This window comes from Accipiter gentilis, chromosome 4 (assembly GCF_929443795.1).
Source record: "Accipiter gentilis chromosome 4, bAccGen1.1, whole genome shotgun sequence".
Lineage (NCBI taxonomy): Eukaryota > Metazoa > Chordata > Aves > Accipitriformes > Accipitridae > Astur > Astur gentilis.
The window spans coordinates 31,266,161-31,287,692 of record NC_064883.1 but is presented as its reverse complement, the minus strand read 5'-3'; the positions used below and the strand labels follow the sequence as shown (position 1 = coordinate 31,287,692).

The window sequence follows — 21,532 nt, the reverse complement described above, 5'->3', positions numbered from 1 at the left end:
TTCTAAGTAGTGCACGTTAATACTGTACATCATTAAACTCTTAATCATGTAGGTATATTCTCCAGTTTATTCTATGTGATAGTCCACTACCACCCTTATAATTTACAGATGATGGAGGAAGAATGTTCTTTACATAATATTTATTCTAAATCATTACCAATGCAATCTTTAAAACAGTATCTCTTTGTCCATTGTAGGTTGTAAAAAGAGAAAGTAATAACTTCATCAGGTATCGTAGCTTTCATTTTATTCTATTGTATTGATTGTTTATTGGTTACTAACTTCCGCTTACTTTCAATTCTAAGTATAAACTCATTCTATCACTTTGCTTTCAAGAAAAAGTCATTCACAAAAGCCTGTAAAATAGAATTGAGATCACTGATACACTTTTCCGTAAAATATTCAAGAAACAGTACTTCTGAATATCATAACCTAGGATGTTGAGGTGCTACTCCACACAAAATGTTACCTTCAACAACTTACAAGGAGTTATTTTTCCCAGAATTGTTTTAAAACTTGATATTCCAGATTGACATTAATTACCGCTGCTACAAAGTTTCTATAGTTTATCGTGAATGAGGTTTGAGGAAAATTAATATACTCTCTATTAGAAATAACTGATCTTTCCTGTGAATACTGAAAGCAGTCTATACTTTTTCACCAGCAACAGATAAATCCATCATAGTATTTCATTATATTTTTAAACGAAAACTAATAGCTGGTAAAGGCACAAACACATTTGCACATCAGAATGAATACTTTGTGTTTCTCCAAGTGGCATGTAATGTATCAAGAACCATTGTATGCTCATTATGCCTCGTTTGTAGTTCAGAAAGGCAGTACACATACTGAATATAGTAATGGTTTTTCTTAAGCAACAGTTAAGATTTGTATGACTTCCAAAAGGAATTGTAATTAAGACCACTTGGAGGATTCACCTTCAAATTCATTGTATTGTATAGGTTCTGTAACTGCAAACCGCTTCAGCTTTAGTAGGCACAAAAAGGTGAAGAAAGTTTATTTTTAAACTTCAGTTCCTGCTGAAATTGTAAATTATTTTTAAATGAAGTATTCTGAGCACAGGAACAGTTATTTCAGATACAGGGCCTCCAAGTGGAACACACGACTGAAGGACAGTATCGTATCATAAATGTACCTTGGTTCTGAAATGACTTTGAGCCAGCCTGCCTGTTTTATCACCTCACATTTCATTTGCCAGGATGAAGTTACTGTATTAATAAAATTGTGTTTATGTTCAAAATAACTAGTTCTAATTCACATATATTTTCATGAAATCTGAGTTCAAAAAGAGCCTAAACTTTTGATTTCTTTTTATTGTTTGGCTACACTGGAAAAACAGTTTTCAGGGCCAAAGACTCAGGATATCTGCTTCCTTAGCTGTCGCTTTGCAGTGAGCTGCAGGAACAGATTTTCAGAAAACTACACATAAACTTAAAATATATTTCTAATTGTTAGCATACTGTGTAAACCTACATAGTTCAAATTTCAGCTGTAGGTATATGTAGAGGTATATATAGAGAAATGTGGATATTTGGAAGGCATTCCATATTCCTTGCATCTTCTCCCACACTGACCTCTATTTTTGCCATTTTTGGCGCTTTTGGGCTTAATACCACAGCAGCAGCATGATTCTAGGCACGACAGCAAAAGACATCAGAATCAAACGCTTAGCCTAACCCTATTTTCCCCCTTTCCCTTGTTCCCACTTCCCAGGAGCTGTGCCAATGCTACTTCACAGATTCTTTATTTCAGCAGTGGCTGGGGTGTCCCTGTCATCCCCTTTTTCCAGCAAAGGGCTACGGCACAACAGAACAGCTGTGCTGAGTGTGGGCTTACAGGAGACAGGAGTGTCTTGGCAGAGCACATATGAGTGAGGAGGTTGCGAAGATGGAGACAGTCCTGCATCACAGGATGACACTGGAAAAGGAGGTGGCCGCAATGCCCAATAATCTTTGAAGCTATGCAGGCATAAGTCCTTTTCTTCCCCACAAGGATCATCTTTGTTGAAGAACAGATGGTTAGAAGAAGGAAAAAAAAAAAAGGTTACTTTTTTCCCCCCTAAATGTTATGCTTCCCTTCTCTTTTCTCACCTACGTATTCTACACTTCCCTTCTTTCTTCTGCACCTTCTCACCTCCTTTCTGCCCAACTCGCTTCTCCCTTCAGCCTTCCTTTAAATCCTGTGTTATCCTATTTTTGTCACACTTTTATTTTTCCTCTTATCCCCTATTACCCTATTTTTGTAACACTTATTTTTCCTCTTTCATAGAATCATAGAATCATAGAATCATTTAGGTTGGAAAAGACCCTTAAGATCATCGAGTCCAACCATTAACCTAACACTGCCAAGTCCACCACTAAACTAAGCAGCACATCTATATCTTTTAAATACCTCCAGGGATTTAAACTCAACCACTTCCCTGGGCAGTCCATTCCAGTGCTTGACAACCCATTCAGCGAACAAATTTTTCCTAATACCCAATCTAAACCTCCCCTGGAGCAACTTGAGGCCATTTCCTCTCATCCTATCACTTGTTGCTTGGGAAAAGAGACCACCTGGGCACACTGCTGGCTCATATTCAGCCAGCTGTCAACCAACATCCCCAGGTCCTTTTTGGCCAGGCAGCTTTCCAGCCACTCCTCCCCAAGCCTGTAGCGTTGCACGGGGTTGTTGTGAACCAAGTGCAGGACCTGGCACTTGGCCTTGTTGAACCTCATACAGTCGGCCTTGGCCCATCGATCCAGCCTGTCCAGATGCCTCTGTAGAGCCTTCTTAGCCTTCAGCAGATCCAAGACTCCCACCCAGCTTGGTGTCATCTGCAAACTTACCAAGGGTGCACTTGATCCCCTCGTCCAGATCATTAATAAAGATATTACACAGGACTGGCCCCAGTACTGAGCCCTGGGGAACACCACTTGTGACTGGCTGCCAGCTGGATTTAACTTGATTCACCACAACTCTTTGGGCCTGGCCATCCAGCCAGTTTTTTACCCAGCGAAGCGTAAGCCTGTCCAAGCCGTGAGCAGCCAGTTTCCCCAGGAGAATGCTGTGGGAAATGGCGTCAAAGGCTTTACTAAAGTCCAGGCAGACAACATCTACAGCCTTTCCCTGATCCACTAGGCGGGTCACCTGGTCATAGAAGGACCTCAGGTTGGTCAAGCAGGACCTGCCTTTCATGAACCCATGCTGGCTGGGCCTGATCACCTGTTTGTCCTGTATGTGCCATGTGATGGAACTCAAAATGATCTGCTCCCTAATATCCAATCTAAACCTTCCCTGGCACAACCCGAGGCCACTTCATCTCGTCCTATCTCCAGCCACCTGACAGAAGAGACCAGCGCCCACCTCACTACAACCTCCTTTCAGGTAGTTGTAGAGAGCGATAAGGTCTCCCTCCCCTCAGACTCCTTTTCTCCAGACTAAACAGCCCCAGCTCCCTCAGCCGCTCCTTCTAAGACTTGTGCTCCAGGCCCCTCACCAACTTGGTTGCCCTTCTCTGGACACGCTCCAGCACCTCAATGTCTTTCCTGTAGTGAGGGGCCCAAAACTGAACACAGCACTCGAGGTGCGGCCTCAGCAGTGCCGAGTACAGGGGAACAGCCACTTCCCTGCTCCTGCTGGCCACGCTATTGCTGATACAGGCCGGGATGCCGTTGGCCACCTGGGCACTCTGCTGGCTCATATCCAGCCGGCTGTGCTCCCCTCTGACCCGGTGCTCGCAGGTCCCTCATGGCCATTTCCCAGAACAACTCCTGTACTTTCCAGAGACTCCTTTTTCTAACCTGCCTCCCCACAATCCCCAATCCCACGGGCCCTAACCCGCAGCGTGACGACAGTCTGTTGTGGGGCCGGCTGGGAGCCCGGCTCCCCCCACACCGACGGCTGGTTGGAAAGGGAAGGCCTCGCTTCAAGCCCCGCGGTGCCTGGGGTAAGTCCGCCACGTAACCCTGCGTCCCGGGGGCTGCGAGGCTGCGGCCCGGGCGCGGCCCCGCCGTCCCCGCTGCCCCTCCCCGGCCCCACAGCAGCGGCCGCCGTCTTTCCCGCCAACACCCCTCGGCCGGCGGTGGCACTGCGCCTGCGCCGCGGGCGGCCGGCCGGGGCGGAGGGGGGAGGCAGGCCGCCCACACGGCCTTCCCGCGGGGTGTGACGCCACGCCGCGCCGTCGCCGTGACGTCGCGGAGGGGTGACGCAGGCACGCAGAGGGGCGCGTTTGTAAGTTCCCTTCCCGCCGCGGCCGCGGCCCGGGGTGGGTGGGAGCGGGCGGGCGGGCGGGCGACGCCGGGGACGGCGCGGGGCGCGGCCGCAGCCGCTCCCTCCTTCCCCCGCCCCCGGGCCAGCGGAGCCGGGCGGCGGCGCGGGGCTGGGGAGGTCCGCCCCGCTGGCGGCCGGGAAGTAGGAGGGCGGCGGCGGGGCAGCGGCTCCCGGCGGCAGCGCCGGGCGGAGGTGGGCGCCTCTGCCCGGCCCGGCCCCCGGCGAGCCCCGAGGGGGTCCCTCGCCGGGCCCTGCCGCCGGCGCCCCGCGCCCCCGAGGCCCTCGGCTCGCCCCGCCCCGTCACGGGAAAGCGGGTCCCGAGCCCGCAGCTGGGCCGGGCCGCGCCGCGCCGCCGTCCGGCGGAGGGAGGGCTCGCCCCCCCTGCAGCGGCGGCGGCTGGCAGCGCGCCCGCGGGCCGCCGAGGCGCTGTGCGGGGCCCGCTCGCCTCCGAGCGGCGGAGCGCGGCCCGCGGGGCGCCTGCAGCGCTGGGCGCCTGCAGCGCTGGGCCGGGCGGGCCGCTGAGGCGGGCGCCCGGCGCTGCGTGAGCAGAGTGCGGGCAGCCGGGGGCCCCGTCGTCGGCGGTGCCTGCCCCCGCGGACGCCGACGAAGCGGGAGGGCGTGAGCGCGGTCATCAGGCGCGACGTTGTAATAAAGGTCTGCAGAAAAGGCTCTACGTCACTGGCTCCTGCCAGTCGCGAAAGTTCCCCCTGCCGCTCGCTTCCACGTCGTTCGGTACACGTGGCCGTCAACCGTCGCATGCGTGAGGGGCGGCGGTAGGTGCCCTCGGGTGTCGTGGCGCTGAGACGTGGAAGCGTTTGGCTCCTGTGAAATCCCCCGGCCAGCGTGAGTCAGGGCTGCGCGCGGAGCTCCTGGCTCTTCGACCCGAGCCCTGTTTCGTAAACCTTGCTGCTGCTTCCATAAAAGTACAACTGCGACGTGCAGCCCTCTGGGGCTCCTGAGGTTGCGGGAGGAACCTGGGAGCTGAAGGGTTTTCGTTTGTTCGGTGTCCGCAGAAGCGGACGGCAAGGGATGGGTGCCGTGTTGGTGCGTCAACGGTGCTGAGGCCTGCCGGCTCATGAATCCGCTAGAACTTTATGTATTGGTAATAACGAAATAAAGAATATATCCCAAGGTCTTAAGTGATCTGATGTGACTGGCGTTGGCAAAATAAGGAGGGAAGTGCGTGAAAGCAGCGTAAGAGAGTTTTGGAAAGGCTGCTGTAATGCCTGCAGTGTGGCGGACTTGAAGCAGTGTGAGAGACTGACCTGTTAAATTTGTTTTGTCCGAAAGTCACGCTTTATTAAAAGACTTACCTAGTTCTATGCCTGAATTAAAATTGACGTGATACATCCTACCTTTTATTGGCAGTTTTTTTCTCTTTGGTTCATACTGCCCTGTGCTCAGTTCCTTTCTTTTTCTCCATGTTAACTATATCTCGTTGAAGCATTTTATTGTTTGTGTTGAAGCCTCAGTCAACAGCCTAGCCCTTAAATACTGTGTAGTTTAGCTGGCTTAGTTTAGAAATTGTGGTCTTGAATTTGCTTGTACTGATTTATTTGAACCTGCTATTAAAAATAGTCTTTCATAATAAAAAGAAAGGAGGACAATAACATAAGATAAATGCACCTCTCCCTTGGATCACAGTAGTTTCTGTGTGAGGTTTTTTTGTTTTTTTTTCCACAGGGCCATTCAGCAACCAAAATACTGAGCTGCCTTTTTTTTTTTTTTTTTTTTTTTTTGTCTGACCTTATTGTAGCTAGTTATTTTTAGTACTAGTTTAAGTTAATTTTTTGGAAGTTATTTTTATGCAAAGCAAAATACATATTTCAGGGATGAGTGCATATTTTTTTCTGCTTCAGTAGCTAGAAGAATTGGATTTTTTCAAACTTAAAGTTTGTAAAAAATCAGAAAGGAAAAGGAAGGAAAAAAGCTTATGACGGTCATGGTGTATGTTAAAAATATTTTTTGTGATGATCTGATATAATGTTCTTAGTGTTTAAAAAATATTGTTGGGTAATGATAACTGGAGGATCAGAAGAAAACTAGCACTATGGTGTGGTTCAAATGTTTTTAACTTTTGGGCAGGCTGTTAAAGTAACAGATTGTGGATTAACTACAATTTTGTGATTAAAATATTTTTCAAAGCATTCATGAAGGAAATGCTAGTTTCCTACGTATCCCCTACATCTAATTTGTGGGAATATCAGAACTAGCAACGACAGTGACGGCATATGGTGAAGTATTTCTTTCTCACATGGAACTTTAGATATATATATATAGTGATTTTCATACGTATGTTTTTGATGTACAGGTTCAATGATTATGCTGCATTAGACGGAGTGTTCTTCATCTGTGACTTGGGGTGTTTCAAGGATTTTTGTGTGCAGAGGTAATATGTTATTTATGGAAGTGGCTTAATGTTTTAAATGTTTATATGAAACTGGTGAGGGTTTCATGTATTTATTTGCACCTAAAGAGGTAAATGTTGTCCAGTCAAGGTGAAATGGTCAAATGGTGAAAGTACAACTTTGATCTGAAGTTGGCTGAAAATATTACTGCAGTTACAATTATAGAAAATCACAGTTTTAGAAGTACACAGTAAAATCAGGAATACGTGAACTTTATAAGTTATTTTAGCCATATTTATTCAAATATTTATTATTGCAATTTCTAATCTGAACCATACTGTTTATGTTTGGTAAGCCTCAGAGGAGATGCCTCTTGTTGTATTGAGGGTAAACATGTTGTGGTAGAATTCTTGTTTGTTTACCACTTTCTAAAATGTATGCCTCTCTAATATAGTTTTCTGTCCTTTGCTAAATACATTTCCTGGGATATTAGGACTTTCTGTTTTTTTGTTTTCCTTGAAATAGGAATTAAGATGGATGAAATATTTTACTGGCTGTAGCAGCAGCAGGATATATAAGGTGGGTATGTTGAAAGAATATGGTTAATATCCTTGCAGAATATTTTAGTTTGTGAGTCTATGTCTGTCTTAACACAAAGAAATGACGTACAGTAAGCTAGGGTTCTTTTCAGTGGTAGATGTAGGTAGCTTACCTTACTTTCATTGTGGTAAGCTGCTACTGGTTTAGCACAGGTTACATGAGTAGATGCAGACAGCCTTAGGTAGCTGACGCATTTTAATTTTGCATCCTTTTAATGGAAGCTTTTCAGTGTGTCCTTTCTCTGAGGTTTGTATGCGCTTTCTTTTGTAAAACTGGACTGAGAAATTACCACAAAGTGTTTCGGAATCCTGTTTTCAGTGTTCTGGTTAAAATGTGATCAGGGAAGAAAAAGATTCAGTTGCCATCTATGTACTTCCCTTCTTGGGAAGACAATTTTTGTCTCTGTGTTTGAGTTGCTGTTTGTTGGTAGGTTTGTTTTAAATTCTTTAACATCATTGAGTGTGTACTACAGTGGAAGTATACTCCAATGAAATGAATTGTTTTCAGAATTTCCATGAAAGGTATTAGTGGTTCAGCAGCAGTAAACGATGTTTTGATACTCATCCTCATCTACAGTCAAGTTAAGATTTTGTCCTTATTTACTTAGACTTAATGCTTCATGTTACCATTATAATTCACTTATAGAGATCCAGAACAGGTTTTTACTTAAAAAGATCTCTTTAAACAAAATTTAAAACATGCACATATATTTTTACAAGACTAACATTGGCAAATAAGAGAACAGCAACGCTTGAATAATAGTTGAGCACTTTCTCATGAAGTGTATTTGCATGTTGTTGTTACCAAAGTTGAATGAAATGCAAACTTCCTCACAACGTAATGATTAAAAATAATATATACAGTGTAGTTCTTTAATGATTTTTAAAATATTTTGAAAATAAGTCGTGATAATTTTTTGATTCCATGCTTTCTCTTGTTGGTGTGACAAAGAAGTTCTTACTGGCAGCTTAAAATGGCATTTGGAGAATGCTGACTTCTTTGTATTGTGTTTGCTCTGTATTACTATTGGTCTTGTCACCTTTCATGAAAACACAAACCATCCTATTCTTCATGTGATATTTGCTAATTAAGTGTGTCTTTGACTTATTACAGTACTATGTTTGCAGGTATTGGTTTGTCCTTAATAAGCTGATTAAACCTAGTGTAAGTAGTATTCTAGCATTATATTTTTTTAAAGGACTGATTTTGTGGGTATTTATAGCATAATTAAATGTTGTAGGAAATGTTATCATGGTTTGTGGAGCAATACATCTTAATCTGATAATTCTTTGCAATTAATGTAAAAAATGTAACCAAAACACCATAAACCTAACTGTGGTAGTACTGTGTATTAAACAAGGATATGGAAGTGCATAAATTAAGGAGACACCATCTTTGGTTTGTCACTTCAGTCTTTTACCATTTTAGGAGAGAACTATTTCCTCACCTGAACTGTGAACTATTCTTTTTATCATTGGTTCTTTCTTGCTTCTTTTTGAAGGGCATACAGTACTGAAAGCCTTGCCTGAAGGGAGGCTAGCCAGTGTCCTGATACCAGAACGGGCTTAGTATTGAGGCAGGCAGGAGTACTCTTGTGGCTTGCTTGGGTGTTTGCCGGGAGTAGCAGGGGCAAAAGAGATGGAAAAGCAGCTTGGAAAATTTGTTTGGTACGTATAGGAGTTGTGGGGTAAAGAAACCACTCCTGGCAGACTCACTAGGACCAATCGGTGAAATTGGTATGGGATATTATGTGGCTTCTAAGTTATAGTTTCCTGGAGAATTTTTGCTGTTTGAGTTTGGCTGGCAGATCAGTCAGAGCAATGTTTCCATACTCAATCTTCTGCATGAAGTCCTGTGTTATCAGTAACTGAAGGTTGAAATGTCTGTAGGAAGTATTTAATGGTTTTACCTGACACAAAAGCAGAAACCAAACCAAACAAACCCTTAAAGGTGTGTTGTCTTACTTTTTGGTGCATTATTCATCTTTTGTAAGGGACAACTGCAAGGGACTCTTTCTTCTCTCCTAAGGACCTTTCGCTTTTGTCCCCTTTGTTGTCCCTAGGGACAACATTCTGAAAATGATGCATAGTGACAAATTACAGCTTAGACTGATGTAATTTCTGTTGTACCCTTGCTTCTTTGCCACTTCACTTTTCTTTATATAATATGTTTGTGGTTCTTTTGGGTGAGCCGTAGAAAATAGGGATGTTCCTGTTACTGATTTGTACAGTTTTGAGCACGCTTCAGTCTTCTGCATGTCATTGATTTTAAATAGTGATGATACGAAACTTCATTTTGGTGTTTTTTTCGGCTGCTCTTGACTGATTAGCCTCCCTAAGTGAGCTTAACCAGCCTGCAAATTTTCTGTGCATGCCAGTAGTCTCAGATTTATATCAGGCTGCTGGGTCAATGAAGTAGTGCTACATACACCAAGACGTGAGCTTCTGACAGTTCTTTGTCTTGCTCAGCTCAGTTGAAACCGAAGAGGTGGTGAAGAAGTAAGGTTCATGTTTTTAGGAAGCAAGGCAGTGAAGTTTAAATGTTGGCTTTCAGTCCAACATCAGTCACCGCTAATGATAGGTACTGTTCTAAAGGTAAAAGTGTATGAATCCCCAAAATACTCTTAGGGAATCAAAGAGGTTCAGTCTATAAAAACGCACATAGTGCTGTTGTGTGTATGTAAGTGTGCTCTGTGTATGGTGAATCAAGCACTTTGAAGTTATCAGTCTACTAGTAAAATGTCCTATATTAATAATACGGATGTTCAGTGGGTTTTATTGCTGTTGTTATCAACACATTTTGAGGCTTTATTGAAGAAGGAAAACAAATTGGTATTGGATTTAGAAAGAAGGGACTGTTCTGTATTACAGGACTGAAACTGAGACCACCCAAAAGCCTTCAGCTGGTTTTTGTTATTTTCACAAATAGTTTGTTCTTTTAGCAGAGTGTTTAAGAACAGAGAGTTGGGTCACTCACTCTGTTATGTTTTTCCCTAAATGGCAATATTAAACAAACTTTACAATACTGTTCATGATTGAGAAAAAAAAAAATCTTATACTTTTGATTCTCTTAGTTTTTTAGCTTCCAGAGAAAAATAATGATAGGCAGTTGTGATGTCAGATCTTCAAATGCACCTTTTTCTTGGAAACTTTTGTCTAGTTTTGGCTGGATATGTATGCCTTAAGGGCTGATACAGTATCTGTCATATTTTATGATATTTTAGTAGGTTAATTCAGGTATGTTATGTTTTCTGTAGTTCTTGTAGGGTAAGTGGGATGTAGAATGTTCTTGTCTTCCATATATACAATGTGTTATGTTTTCTATTAAAGTCTTTATTTTTCAAAGGGCAAGTTTGCTGTATTACATTAGACTTGCTCTTTCACCGAAGCGTACTTGGTGCCTCATTGAAGGCCTAAAGGTGAAAAGTCCACATATCTGCAGTTTAGGGCTGTTACTTTTGCTTAATCTGTGTTTATGTTCTCTTGTAAACCAGTGATTTTCTTTCTGGGAGGATATCCTGATGGGTATATGACAAAGATCTGTAGACCGTAATGGGTGAGATATGAGGAAGAAAGTATGCTGAAGGACAAAAAAAGCAAAGACTACCTGGCCCGAAATGATGAGTCTTCACACGTTCATAGTGTTATACATTCAAAGTAGGGGGCTGTGTGTTAAGAATTTTGTTTCTCGGAGCTCTGTTAACTTCTGATATCTGTGTTTGTACTCACAATCAGAGTAAACAAAGTGTGATGGAGATTAGCATGGGGAATAAAATGCTATGGTAAAAATCAGTATCTTACTGTCATATAGCATGCCCTCACAGTGTATGTGGTGCTGGATGCCTCCTCTAAAAAGGAAGGTGTAGAGGAGAGGAGATTCAGAGAAAAGGCTAAAAGAGTGATGGAAGGAATGATGGAGTGAGTGAGGGATGGAAGTTTGCTTGTGTAAAGAGCAATTGAAAAAAAAAAAAGTTCAATTGTTTAGCCTTTGAAAGGCAATGAATATGATGAAACATAACACAAGTACACAGAATGATGAATGGTTTGAGAGAAGTAATTCAAGGGCTTTTGTTCTGTTGGTTCATGCTGTAAGAGTAAGGGGACATTCTGTGAAATTAGGGTGGCAAATGGAGAAAGGAAACTTGAGAAAGGATATATTTCTTAATTGATAAGACAGTGAGCTCTGCAGTCTAGTGATAATTTTAATTTTGGAAAATTCTAATAGAAATTGGATAATTTAGAGTGCAAGAATGTTTACACAGGCTCACGTTACCTTTTTTCCTGAAATAATATAATCCCTCAGCTTTTTGTCATTTATAAGATTATTTTTTCCATCTTTGTTTTTAATAAAGCTTATCTAAAACCTATGTATTGATGGTGGGAGTAAAGGAATTAAGTTTGTCCCTGGTTTCTTTACAGCAGAAATGGTTATAGAGTCTCACTAATTTGTTTGTTCTCTATCACTGTGAGGTTATACCTAGGTGAAATATCTACTATGTACTCTCTAGTTGTCTTGGTAATATCCACTGATTTACTTTGTTTGTCTTGTAAGTGGGGATGTTGAGGAAGAAGTTTTTGGGAGTAACATTGGGGTCCTCATCAACTTGGAGAGAAATTACGTAGGGCCATTGTTTTTGTGACTTGCCACTAGTGAGACACTGTTGTCTTCAGCTTTGATTTTTCTGTTGCCTGGGCTCATGCATTAAGTAGGTGTTCCTGCAGTAATTTAATCAAAGTCAGTACACAAGTTTGTTTTGTACTTAGAGCGATGGAATATTTAAGGAGAGTGAGATGAGCTAACGCTGGCCTTATGTGTCTTCCAGCCAACTTCCAGCAAGTATGTAAAAAGTCGTAGAAAGTCATAGAAAATAGCAGTGGGGGTATCTTAATTAAATGAGCATGCTTGTTGCTCTGCCAGTCTTTTCTCTTGGCATGGTTCAAGTCCTAGAAACTGTTTGCTTTCAGTATCGAACTCAAACACAAAACTCTGTGATAAAAGCATCAAAAGTACTGTTCAGCAGGAAAAGACTACAGAATCAGCTTTTGCTTATTCACACTGAAATGTCCTTTTTCACTCCATTTAATGGAGGCTGCAGTTTTTACTTTTGGTGTGTTTAGCAACAGATTGACTTAAATTTGTTGTATTTGGCTCTAGAGCAGCAAAGAGCAGATGTCAGGGAGGTGCCGTGACAGGAATAAAAAGATTCAGAAGGCTTGTGGGAACTTGGGGGGTGAGAGGGAAATCTTCCTCCTATTTTTTTCCCCTGCTAGAATCCATATTCTATTATTTAGAGTTGGCACCCGGTTCAAAACTTGCCATGCTGCAAGGGTTGGTGCTTTGATGCAGGCATTCTTTCCCACAGCTCAAATTGTGGAAACAGAGTTTACTTATAAAATAAAATATGCCTGTGAAATTATAATTGATACCTTAATTATGGAGAACTTGCCTGAAAGATGGTAGCTTAGTGACCTGTGGGATGTTTTCCTGTCTTAGAATAGCCACGATTTATACTGAAACATTTTCTCTGTATGAATCTTAAAAATGGACTTCCCCTGTCAAGGCAGAAAAACTTCAGTAACTGAGAGGTACTCTGTCAGGGATGATAAGCCTAAACTAATGGTCAGCTTTTAAACATTAAAACATTGGAACATCTGAAAAGTAAGCTTTGCTATTTGGGGATTGTTGCTATTTGAAAAATATGCATTTAAAAGCCACCACTACATGTTGCCAGTCTTTGCATAAGCAGGTGGGTGCCAGATGTATGTGGAATCCTGGAGAAGTTTGTTGCTTTGGTTTATTTCTTTTCACTTTTGTAATGAGCAGAATGCTTCAAAAGTTAGTGGCTGCTTGCTTTTTTTTCTTTTTTTTTTTTTTTTTTTAAGGCTGGAAGTATTTTATCTTTGCCTTGATTAAGGGGCCATTTCTGAAAACACCTTGTGTAATTTGTTAGTAGAATGATTTTTTGGTTATCTTTCTCACATATTTTTTTTTCACTCATCATCTACCTGCACTTCAAGAATATATATTGCCACAGTATAGTTTATAGATTATAAAAACATAAATGTGATGTATTTTGCAGTAATTTTGATTGCAGGTTGCTATATTTGAAAGTTGTGCCAATTCTCTGTTGTCTTACATGTATAATGATGTACTTGGAGCCTGAGGAATTTTTTTTTTTTTCCTGTGATGAAAAAGTGTTAACTCGTACAATAATCTGGAGGGGAGGATAGTAATAAGTCTTCTGCGTTTCCTTGAAATGATGCTTCTAATCTTCTATTGGTGTTTTAGAAAACCATGTTGCCTCCTGCTTTGGCCTCCTTGCCTCCTTCATATTCTAGTGGTGATTGTAGTAGGTCTTACCATTTTCTGGAGAGATGGGATTTGAAATAGAAGGAATGTAACTTATTGTGCACTTAATCAGAATATAATAAAGTCTGACTTTTTTCTGAAAAAGCAATTAGTATAGTGTGGTGAGTTGTCAAAGGCATCATGTGTGTAAGGTATGTAATGTATGCGCTCTCTTCTCCGCAGGGCTTACAATGTCATGATTGGAGTATGCTATCCAGATTTGAGAACAAGTCTTCCCATATTTTTTGCTGATGAACAATGTAAATGCACTGCTGCAAGAAAACAGGACAAACTAGCTTGCCTGTTAGCTGTAGCATGTTGAGTTTCTTGGTTAGGTAGCTAATTTCAGCGGCTTGAAAGTGACAAGCCTGGGAATAATTGTGGTCAGAGCTGCTCCAAGAGGACTGGGTGAAGCCTTTTTGAATTCCTAAATGTAAAGGAAGACAGGTTTGATCAACAGCTGCTGTGAGGGTTATTCAGACAGTGAGTAAGTCCAGTCCAGTGCAGGATTTTGCACTTCTGACCATTTTAGGGCATATTCTTTTCCTTAAGGTGAGATGCTGAAACTGTGACAGAGTTTGGTGTGTTTGATTAGCATCATTTATGTCTATCCTGTACTTAATTTCTTCCAGGTATTTTTCACCTGGCTGTCAAATTCCTTTGTTTACTGCAGTGTCTAAAAGACTTTGTGACTATGTAAAAAATGTTAGAAAAACTGGTAAATTATGGATTCCGTATTTAAAGACTTTATTCTAGATCATTTAGTCACAAATATTTGTAAGGTTTCTTTTACTTGGTAAGACTTCACTTTAAAAGAAGCATGAAATTCCATTTAGGCTAGATCAAGATCTGCAAGGGTATACCTGGTTGTTTTGTTGGGTTTTGCTTTTTTTTTTTTTTTTTTTTTCATGGTTTCATGCAAGTATTAAACCTACATTTATGTACTAGCATGCTGTGAAGATAGCTGTATATTGCGAGAGCTGGTTTGAGATAATGTTGCCCAGAGAGGCTATAGATGCCCCATCCCTGGAAGCGTTCAAAGCCACTTTGGATGAGGCTTTGAGCAACCTGGTCTAGTGGAAGGTATCGCTGCCTGTGGCAGGGGGTTTGGAACAAGATGATCTTTAGGGTCCCTTCCAACCCATTCTATGATTCTATATTATTAAGGTGTAATTGATCTAATTCACTGTAGAAGTTTTGAGACGTTTTTGAAGGTGTTTTGCATCTAAAAATCTTCAAACACTTGGTATGTAATATTGATATTCATTGGAAAGTGAAAATTTTTTTCAATTTTGAGACACAAAAGCTTATTTTCATGTTCAGGATTAAAGTAGAATGAACTTTCTCGCTTTTAAACTGCACTTACAGAAATGCAGGTATCTTTGAAAGATTTAGCTGATCAACTTTTGAGAAGCACAAAAATTCCTTGGACTAAGAATGCTGCTAAGTAAGTCGATGGAAACTCCTGGCTATAGAATTGGTTTGTTCTGCATATGTCTCTTCCTGTTTCAGGAAGCTGTTCATTTCAGAAAAAAGCTAAAAAATCAAGAACTCTCAAATGTTTTTGACAGAAGTTGTGCAGTAATGGGCTTTAATTGGACCATCAAAAATACAAGCCAAGGAAACAGAGTAATGGCTTGATGGTGATATCTAATAATTTGCAAAGCATCTTCCCCCTAGAAAACAAAAAGTAAAAGAATCATCATCATTTTGATAGTGGCTGTACCTATATACTATTGCAACTGCCCTGTCTTATCAGGGAAATAGGACAGGCTAAGTAGCCCAGGTCTTACAGTGCTTTCTTGGAGGATATTTACAAAGAAGAGTTTCAGGTTTTCTTTAGGAGCCTTTCCCTCCAATACTTGTCTGTGAATGGTGTAGTTACCTGATAATTGTTTGGCAATTATATTTAGAAAGCTGCTTTATATTAGGAAGAGGAAAATGTTTAGTGTATATACTTGCAGTTAGGAAGAGACTGTGGGGAAATATTAACATGTGTTGAGTTGACTGACTGTAGATGCCCCCAAAAGAGGAAGTTTCAAATTTCTGTTGAAATCTGGTTGTATTACAAATAATTATGTTTAGAAACTTAATAATTTTCAAAACTAGTATCTTTGGAATTCACTTTTTCATTATAAAGTGGGTTCAAAGGCCCAGAATATGACATTCTTTACATTCAGGTTTTTAAAGTTAATTGTATTTCTTTCTGGAAATAAGATGAATGCTAGCAACCTCTCCATTAAAGAACATGACTAGTACTGTTACATTACTGGCTTTCAGATACAAATTCTAAAGAGGTTCTGTAAAGAGCAGATGTGGTCAGGTGGAAAATGTTGTTGATTTGCAAAAGAATCTTATATTAGCGGTGCACACTATTGTGAGCTATAGTGCTGCTTCAGGGTCCAGCAGATGAATCAGTTAGAATTTTATGTATTGAAAGGAACACTCAGCTTCTGACGTGTTGCCTACACTTGGGAAGTACAGGAAACACTTCCCAGTGCTGTTGCCATCAACTCATTTGCATTGTAAGAGTCCTTGTAGTTAGTTCTTGGCTTTAACAGACTTCAGACCGGTCAGTTCACCTTGCTGAAAGAAAGGTAGCTCACTGAAAAAGCAGGAGCAGTATCACTGGAAGTATTTTTGCTTTACATGTACAAGTCCTTTGAAGACAGAATATCTTGCAACAATATGGAAATATTTTTCTGACTAATCAACAAACGTTATGTGCTGTGGATAGATTTGTGTCAAGTTTATAGCTGTCGAATTTAGTGGCTCATCTACTATTGCAGGTTTGTTTGGCTAACATCTTGTATGGATATTGTACCGCTGAATATTTAATCTGCTGTGGAGACAGACAAATTTAGGAAGAGTGACTTTAATCTCAGAAGAACGTGTGTTGACTGGGAGAGTTAGTTCAGTTTGTTTTTGCAAATCACCAACACTTAGAAGTGGGATTAAGTTTAGTGTAGGAGAAAAATGAACTTTGCCTTTGTTTCCAGAATGAGGTCATGGTGCTTGTCTCTTTTCAGCCTACATCTCAGTAAAATAATAGAAAATATAGTTGTTTCATATTTCAGTTTTATCTCCTGAAGAATGGGAGTTAGAGTTATTTGTGCAGGCCATAGTGTCAGCAGTGACTTTTTGGCCTTCTTGACTGTTACTTCTTTACAGCACCGTATCTGCCCTGTTTGCATGCCCATGCTTGAAATTCTCATGTGCTTCTTTTGTATTTTATTTTCTTTTTTTCCCCTCGATTTTATTTTTTAAGCAATTCCCCTGAGCAGGTAGCTGAATAGACTTCAGTCATGCAGGATTTGGTTGTGCATGTGGCATTAGTGATGGCAAAGCTGTCTTAGATGTGAAGGCAAGGAAAAGGAAACAAAATAGAATCCCACAGAACAGATGAGAAAAGGAAGACTTTGGTAGTAAAGGAAGGTAGAGAGTAACATCTGAGTGACAAGGTGGAAAAAAAGAAGCTAAAGTGCTGGTATGGAGATGCACTGCAAATGAAATGTGTGGTGATGCTGTTCTGCGTGTTGTTTAGATAAGATAATTTATTGAATTTTTAAATTATAAAAGTATCTTTCTCATTTCCGGGTAGATCAAATATACACTAAAACTCATTTTAGGGGAGCTTGTTATTTTTGTTTACTGTAATGAGAATATATTAATCATAGTTTTAATCAACAAATTAATAAAAACACTAGTGCTTTATTGCTCATCTCTTGTCTGATCAAGGTTTTGTGCTAATACTTTGCAGCATTGTCTGTTGGTAGATATAAAAGAATACAATTTTCGTTAGTGAGGAGCTTAAAAAAAGTCTCTTGCTTCATTGAAATGGTTCCCAGTCTGTGTGAAGAGCATGCATGTATGATCACTGTTCATTTTCCAAAATGGCACTTGAAGGCTTTGTAACTAGATTGAACTACAGTCAGATTACTCAAATTGCCTTGTGTCCTTAGAGAATAGAAATTGCTTCACCAACAAATACATAGGGTAGCTTGAGCCCATTCTGTTGAGCTGTGGGGTTTATTTCAGAATTTGGAAGATTCATTTTTATGGAATAGATAACTGAGAGAGTTAGCATTCTTGCTTGGATAATGTAGTATTTATTTTGGAAGGAAGTTTCCCATGACTAAATAAGAACAAGATGTTTTGACCACCTTCTAGGGAGGAGACTGTTTGGTCAGCATAAAATTCAAAGAAAAAATTCAGAAGAGGCAGCTGACCATTCTTACATGGTGTTTGAAATGTTTTCATGTTTCTTCTGGGCTTTAATTATACTGCATGTACATGGCAAGAAGAAAGACCAGAGGTTTTGTTCTTTTCTTGGAAGTAGAGCTTTATCACATCATTGGGAATTTATAGCCTAGTAATATATAGTGCTTTTTTCCATTCCTACATTTTGCAATTGGTTTGTACAGCCTCATAGTTTGGCAGCTGAGAGGTCACTTTTTCATGATTTTTTTGGCATGAAAGGGTTACTGTTCACATTTCCTGTGTAATTCCTTCTGATCTTGCTGGGCTGTAATTACTTTCTTGATGTTAAACATTCCCAGGCTCCTATAACCTTCTAGCCTGCTTACACTGGCCAAGTTTGTCCCAGGTGATCATGTGGGCGAACCTCCTGTTTTTAAGGATAAAAATCTCTCCTTCCTGTGTAAGATAGGCTACATACTCATTCCTTTGCTGTGCAATCCCAAGAGGAATCTTTTTAAAAGTAATAATAAGGTAACACATCACTCTGAAGGAGTCAAATTTAGCAGCCAAATAGATGACAAATCAAGTGTGTGGGTTTAGAATTTGCTGAATCTTGGTTGAATGATTGTGAGTTCACATTAAAGATTATTTTTTCTTAATACATTTGGAAAATAGGTTATGATACAAAAAAAGACAGATTTTGACTGTAGCTTCTTACTTTTGACCATATAATTGGCAAATCATTCTAAGCTTGCTTTAATGTAGTATTACTTAGTTGAGCCTTCAGGATTTTTTTTTTCTTTTGAATTCTTTGCAGTAGCTGCATATCTTACAAAAATGAGAGGATATTACTCAATTCTGCCTTTCCCATGTAGTTCAGTCATCCTGTATTTCTTCTGATTTTCAGTTTGTGGTGTATAAGCAGTAAACGCAAGGTATTATTTTGTTTTTAAATAGAAGTGACTACATACTGCTGAAAAATGTTGGCTTCAGAGGTGTGGGAACTGAAGTGTTCTATTCTGCAAAGGCACTGAAAGGTCCTATGTGCCACCACTCAGCTGCTCTTCAGCTTTAGTCTGGAGGAGCCACCTGTAAGAATGCAAGTGAAGTTTGCTTTCCCTGACCTTTATGCTGTTTTCTCACAGTCCCAAGAAAAATGCAAGATAGTGATGGCAGGGGTTTTTTTAGCATGTGAGGTGTTGTAATGTGCTGAGGTATTGACATTGGTGGGTGGGTTTTTTTGTTACTGACAATGTCGGAGAAAATAGCTGGAGTTTCTGTGCACCATTGGTTCAAGAAGTAGCCCAAATTTTGATACTTCATTCAAGAGCAATCTCATTAGCTTATTATCCTGTTACAAATAATTTTTTTTGTCATAATCCTAGTCTTATTACCCTGTGCATTTAATTGGCTGCTTTGTGAAATTCTTAGGCTGCAAGTAATTCTATTCTGTTTAGCTGTGGTATTGTGCTTGCAACTCAGATACTCAAAAGTCATCCCAGTAACTGACTGACTGAAGTCGTCTGATGCATAACTGTGTTTGAGCTCAGTGGCATTATACTTGGAAGAAAATGTTACATAGGTAATAAATTGTAGCAGTTGGAGCCCTTTTCTTAGTTTAATTCTCCTGCATACCAATGCCTGTGCTTTCCCGTATAAATAGAAGTTAGAGCAGTTGGTGTGCATGTTGTTAACTGTGCTGCTATGCTAGTGAAGGATAGGAAGAATATATTTTAATGAAAATGTCTTTTTATTTTTTAAAGGAAGTCTTCTTGAATTTGATGGCTTAGTTATAATTGGAATGCAGTCAGTATGCTGCCCAGTTTTTAATTGCATACTCTATCATAAAATTTGGAACATGGCTGTCAGATATGCCTATTTTTGTTGTTGAACCCAGAGGTTCTTACTGAGATATTATTCAACACACAGAAATCCAGTCCCGGCATAAAGTATTTACACAGTAGTCATGAAAAAAAAGCAAACATGAAGCACCAAGTGAGTATAACTGAACAGAGAGAAGAAGATACTGCTGCTATCTTGAAATTAGACTGTTCCTTTCTCATTTTATCATGGCCGCATGTGATGTCCAGGTATCTGAGATTTTGTAGGAAACTTCGTATGAAGGGGGCTTACCTAAACACATCCACTTGGGTATGTGTTAAACACATTGCAAGCATTCTGGGCTTCTTGTGCAATGAAGTGCAGCAGGGTAGTGCTTTGGTTAAAGGTTTTTTTTCAGATCAGCTTACTTTTGACTTTATATTATCAAAATACTGATGAATTTAGAGTTAGTTGAAAGTGAATACAATTGTATTGAAGCCTGCTTTCCATCTAACAGGATGTATAGATCGTCTTTCCTTTCGCTTTTCCTGTTTAATTTTGCTCCTGCTTAGATGAAGGCAGTGAGGAATTACATGTTATGTTGTAATGAAGTGTAACCTGTTTTGAATTTACTTTGTAAAGTGCTTAGAATGTAACTGACCTGACTCTCCATTAAAAATTTCACCTTTGCAGTGGAAAATACCCTGAGTGGTAATTAATTTTCTTCTATGAAAAATAAGTGGTTTCAGAGTCCTATGCAAATTACCTCCTGCTTTCTGTGTAGAAGGCATGATACAGGATGTAAGCTGGTGGTGTTGATCTTGTGTGTGTGTGTGTGTTGATCTTCTAGTGGTTTAACTTCAAAACTTTTGGATTTAGATGTCTCTAGTGTACTGAAGGCAAGGTGATGCGTGTTGCTGTGAGGCAGGAAAGCGTATTTAGTGCAGAGAAAGAAGCTGTTTGGGTTTAACAAGCTACTATAAAATTAAGGAATAATTTGAATTAGTTGAGCTTTTAAGCTTTCAGACAATGTAGTCAACTATTTTTATATTCAGAGTTCTACAGGTTCTGTCTTTGAGAAGACACGTAAATTACTGTTATGACAAAAAGCATAAATATGTCTAGGATTTGATAGTAATTAATTCATTTCACTTATCTAAGGAAAGATTAAGTGCCTCAGCTTGAAACTGGCTATAAAAAGTAACATGTAAACAAATTGTAACACACATCAGGTGTAATAGCACATTTTGTAGAACTGCAGACACTTTGTTTTTAAATGCAGTGGTTTCTCACTTTCAATGTTCACAAACTGAAGTTTAGTCACAGAGTGCCTCTTGACTAGGTTTTTTTAATGGCAATTTTTATGTCCCTGGCTTTGCAGAGTGACTTGAACTGTATATAACAAAGTATTAAGTACTGCTGAAATGTTGATTAGCACTCGATAGAATTATGTTATTTACCACTGGTGCACAAAAAGAATGATTGACTCTCTGAGTTTTCTTGAGTTTGTCCTGGTTCAGAAGATGCTGTGTATCTGCTGATGGGAGAATCTCAGAACACATGCTCTTTGTGCAACTGTCTTTCAGGATCTTTTTTCTAGATAGTGGATTTGGTGGGCTACTTACATGAGAGTTCCACGACATTGACTTCAAAATAGATTTGTGTTTTACATCAGCTTTTTTGTGGTCTGCATTTCATCTTTGGTTCTTTGTATTTACGTACACTTTACATACATATATATTTATATGTAAATATATTAACACTGTTTTTTTATAGGAATTGGCTATAGTCTTCATTCTTAGATAAGTATTAAGCATGCATAAGATCTTTAAATTACGGAAGTCCTTTGTACACTGACTATGTGTATACTGCATTTTAATTCCATCTGTCCGCTTCCTGTGTGTTTAGTAATGCTTAAGGGCTTGAAGCACATTTTTGCTATT

General features: G+C 40.2%; 1 protein-coding gene across 7 annotated transcripts in view; it reads left to right on the top strand.

Annotated features, from left to right (window-relative positions):
* Window positions 1-4,126: 4,126 nt before the first annotated feature.
* ZNF438 (zinc finger protein 438) overlaps window positions 4,127-21,532 on the top strand; it is a 54,747-nt gene continuing 37,341 nt past the window's right edge. For 4 of the 7 annotated variants that reach the window (XM_049798409.1, XM_049798402.1, XM_049798408.1 and 1 more), the window contains exons 1-3: window positions 4,127-4,233; window positions 6,584-6,661; window positions 7,146-7,199. The gene's annotated coding sequence lies outside the window, so the exon portion shown is untranslated. Of the gene's footprint in view, window positions 4,234-4,798; window positions 5,046-6,583; window positions 6,662-7,145; window positions 7,200-21,532 lie in introns of those variants that run through there. The other 3 variants (XM_049798403.1, XM_049798404.1, XM_049798407.1) reach the window with 3 other exon arrangements.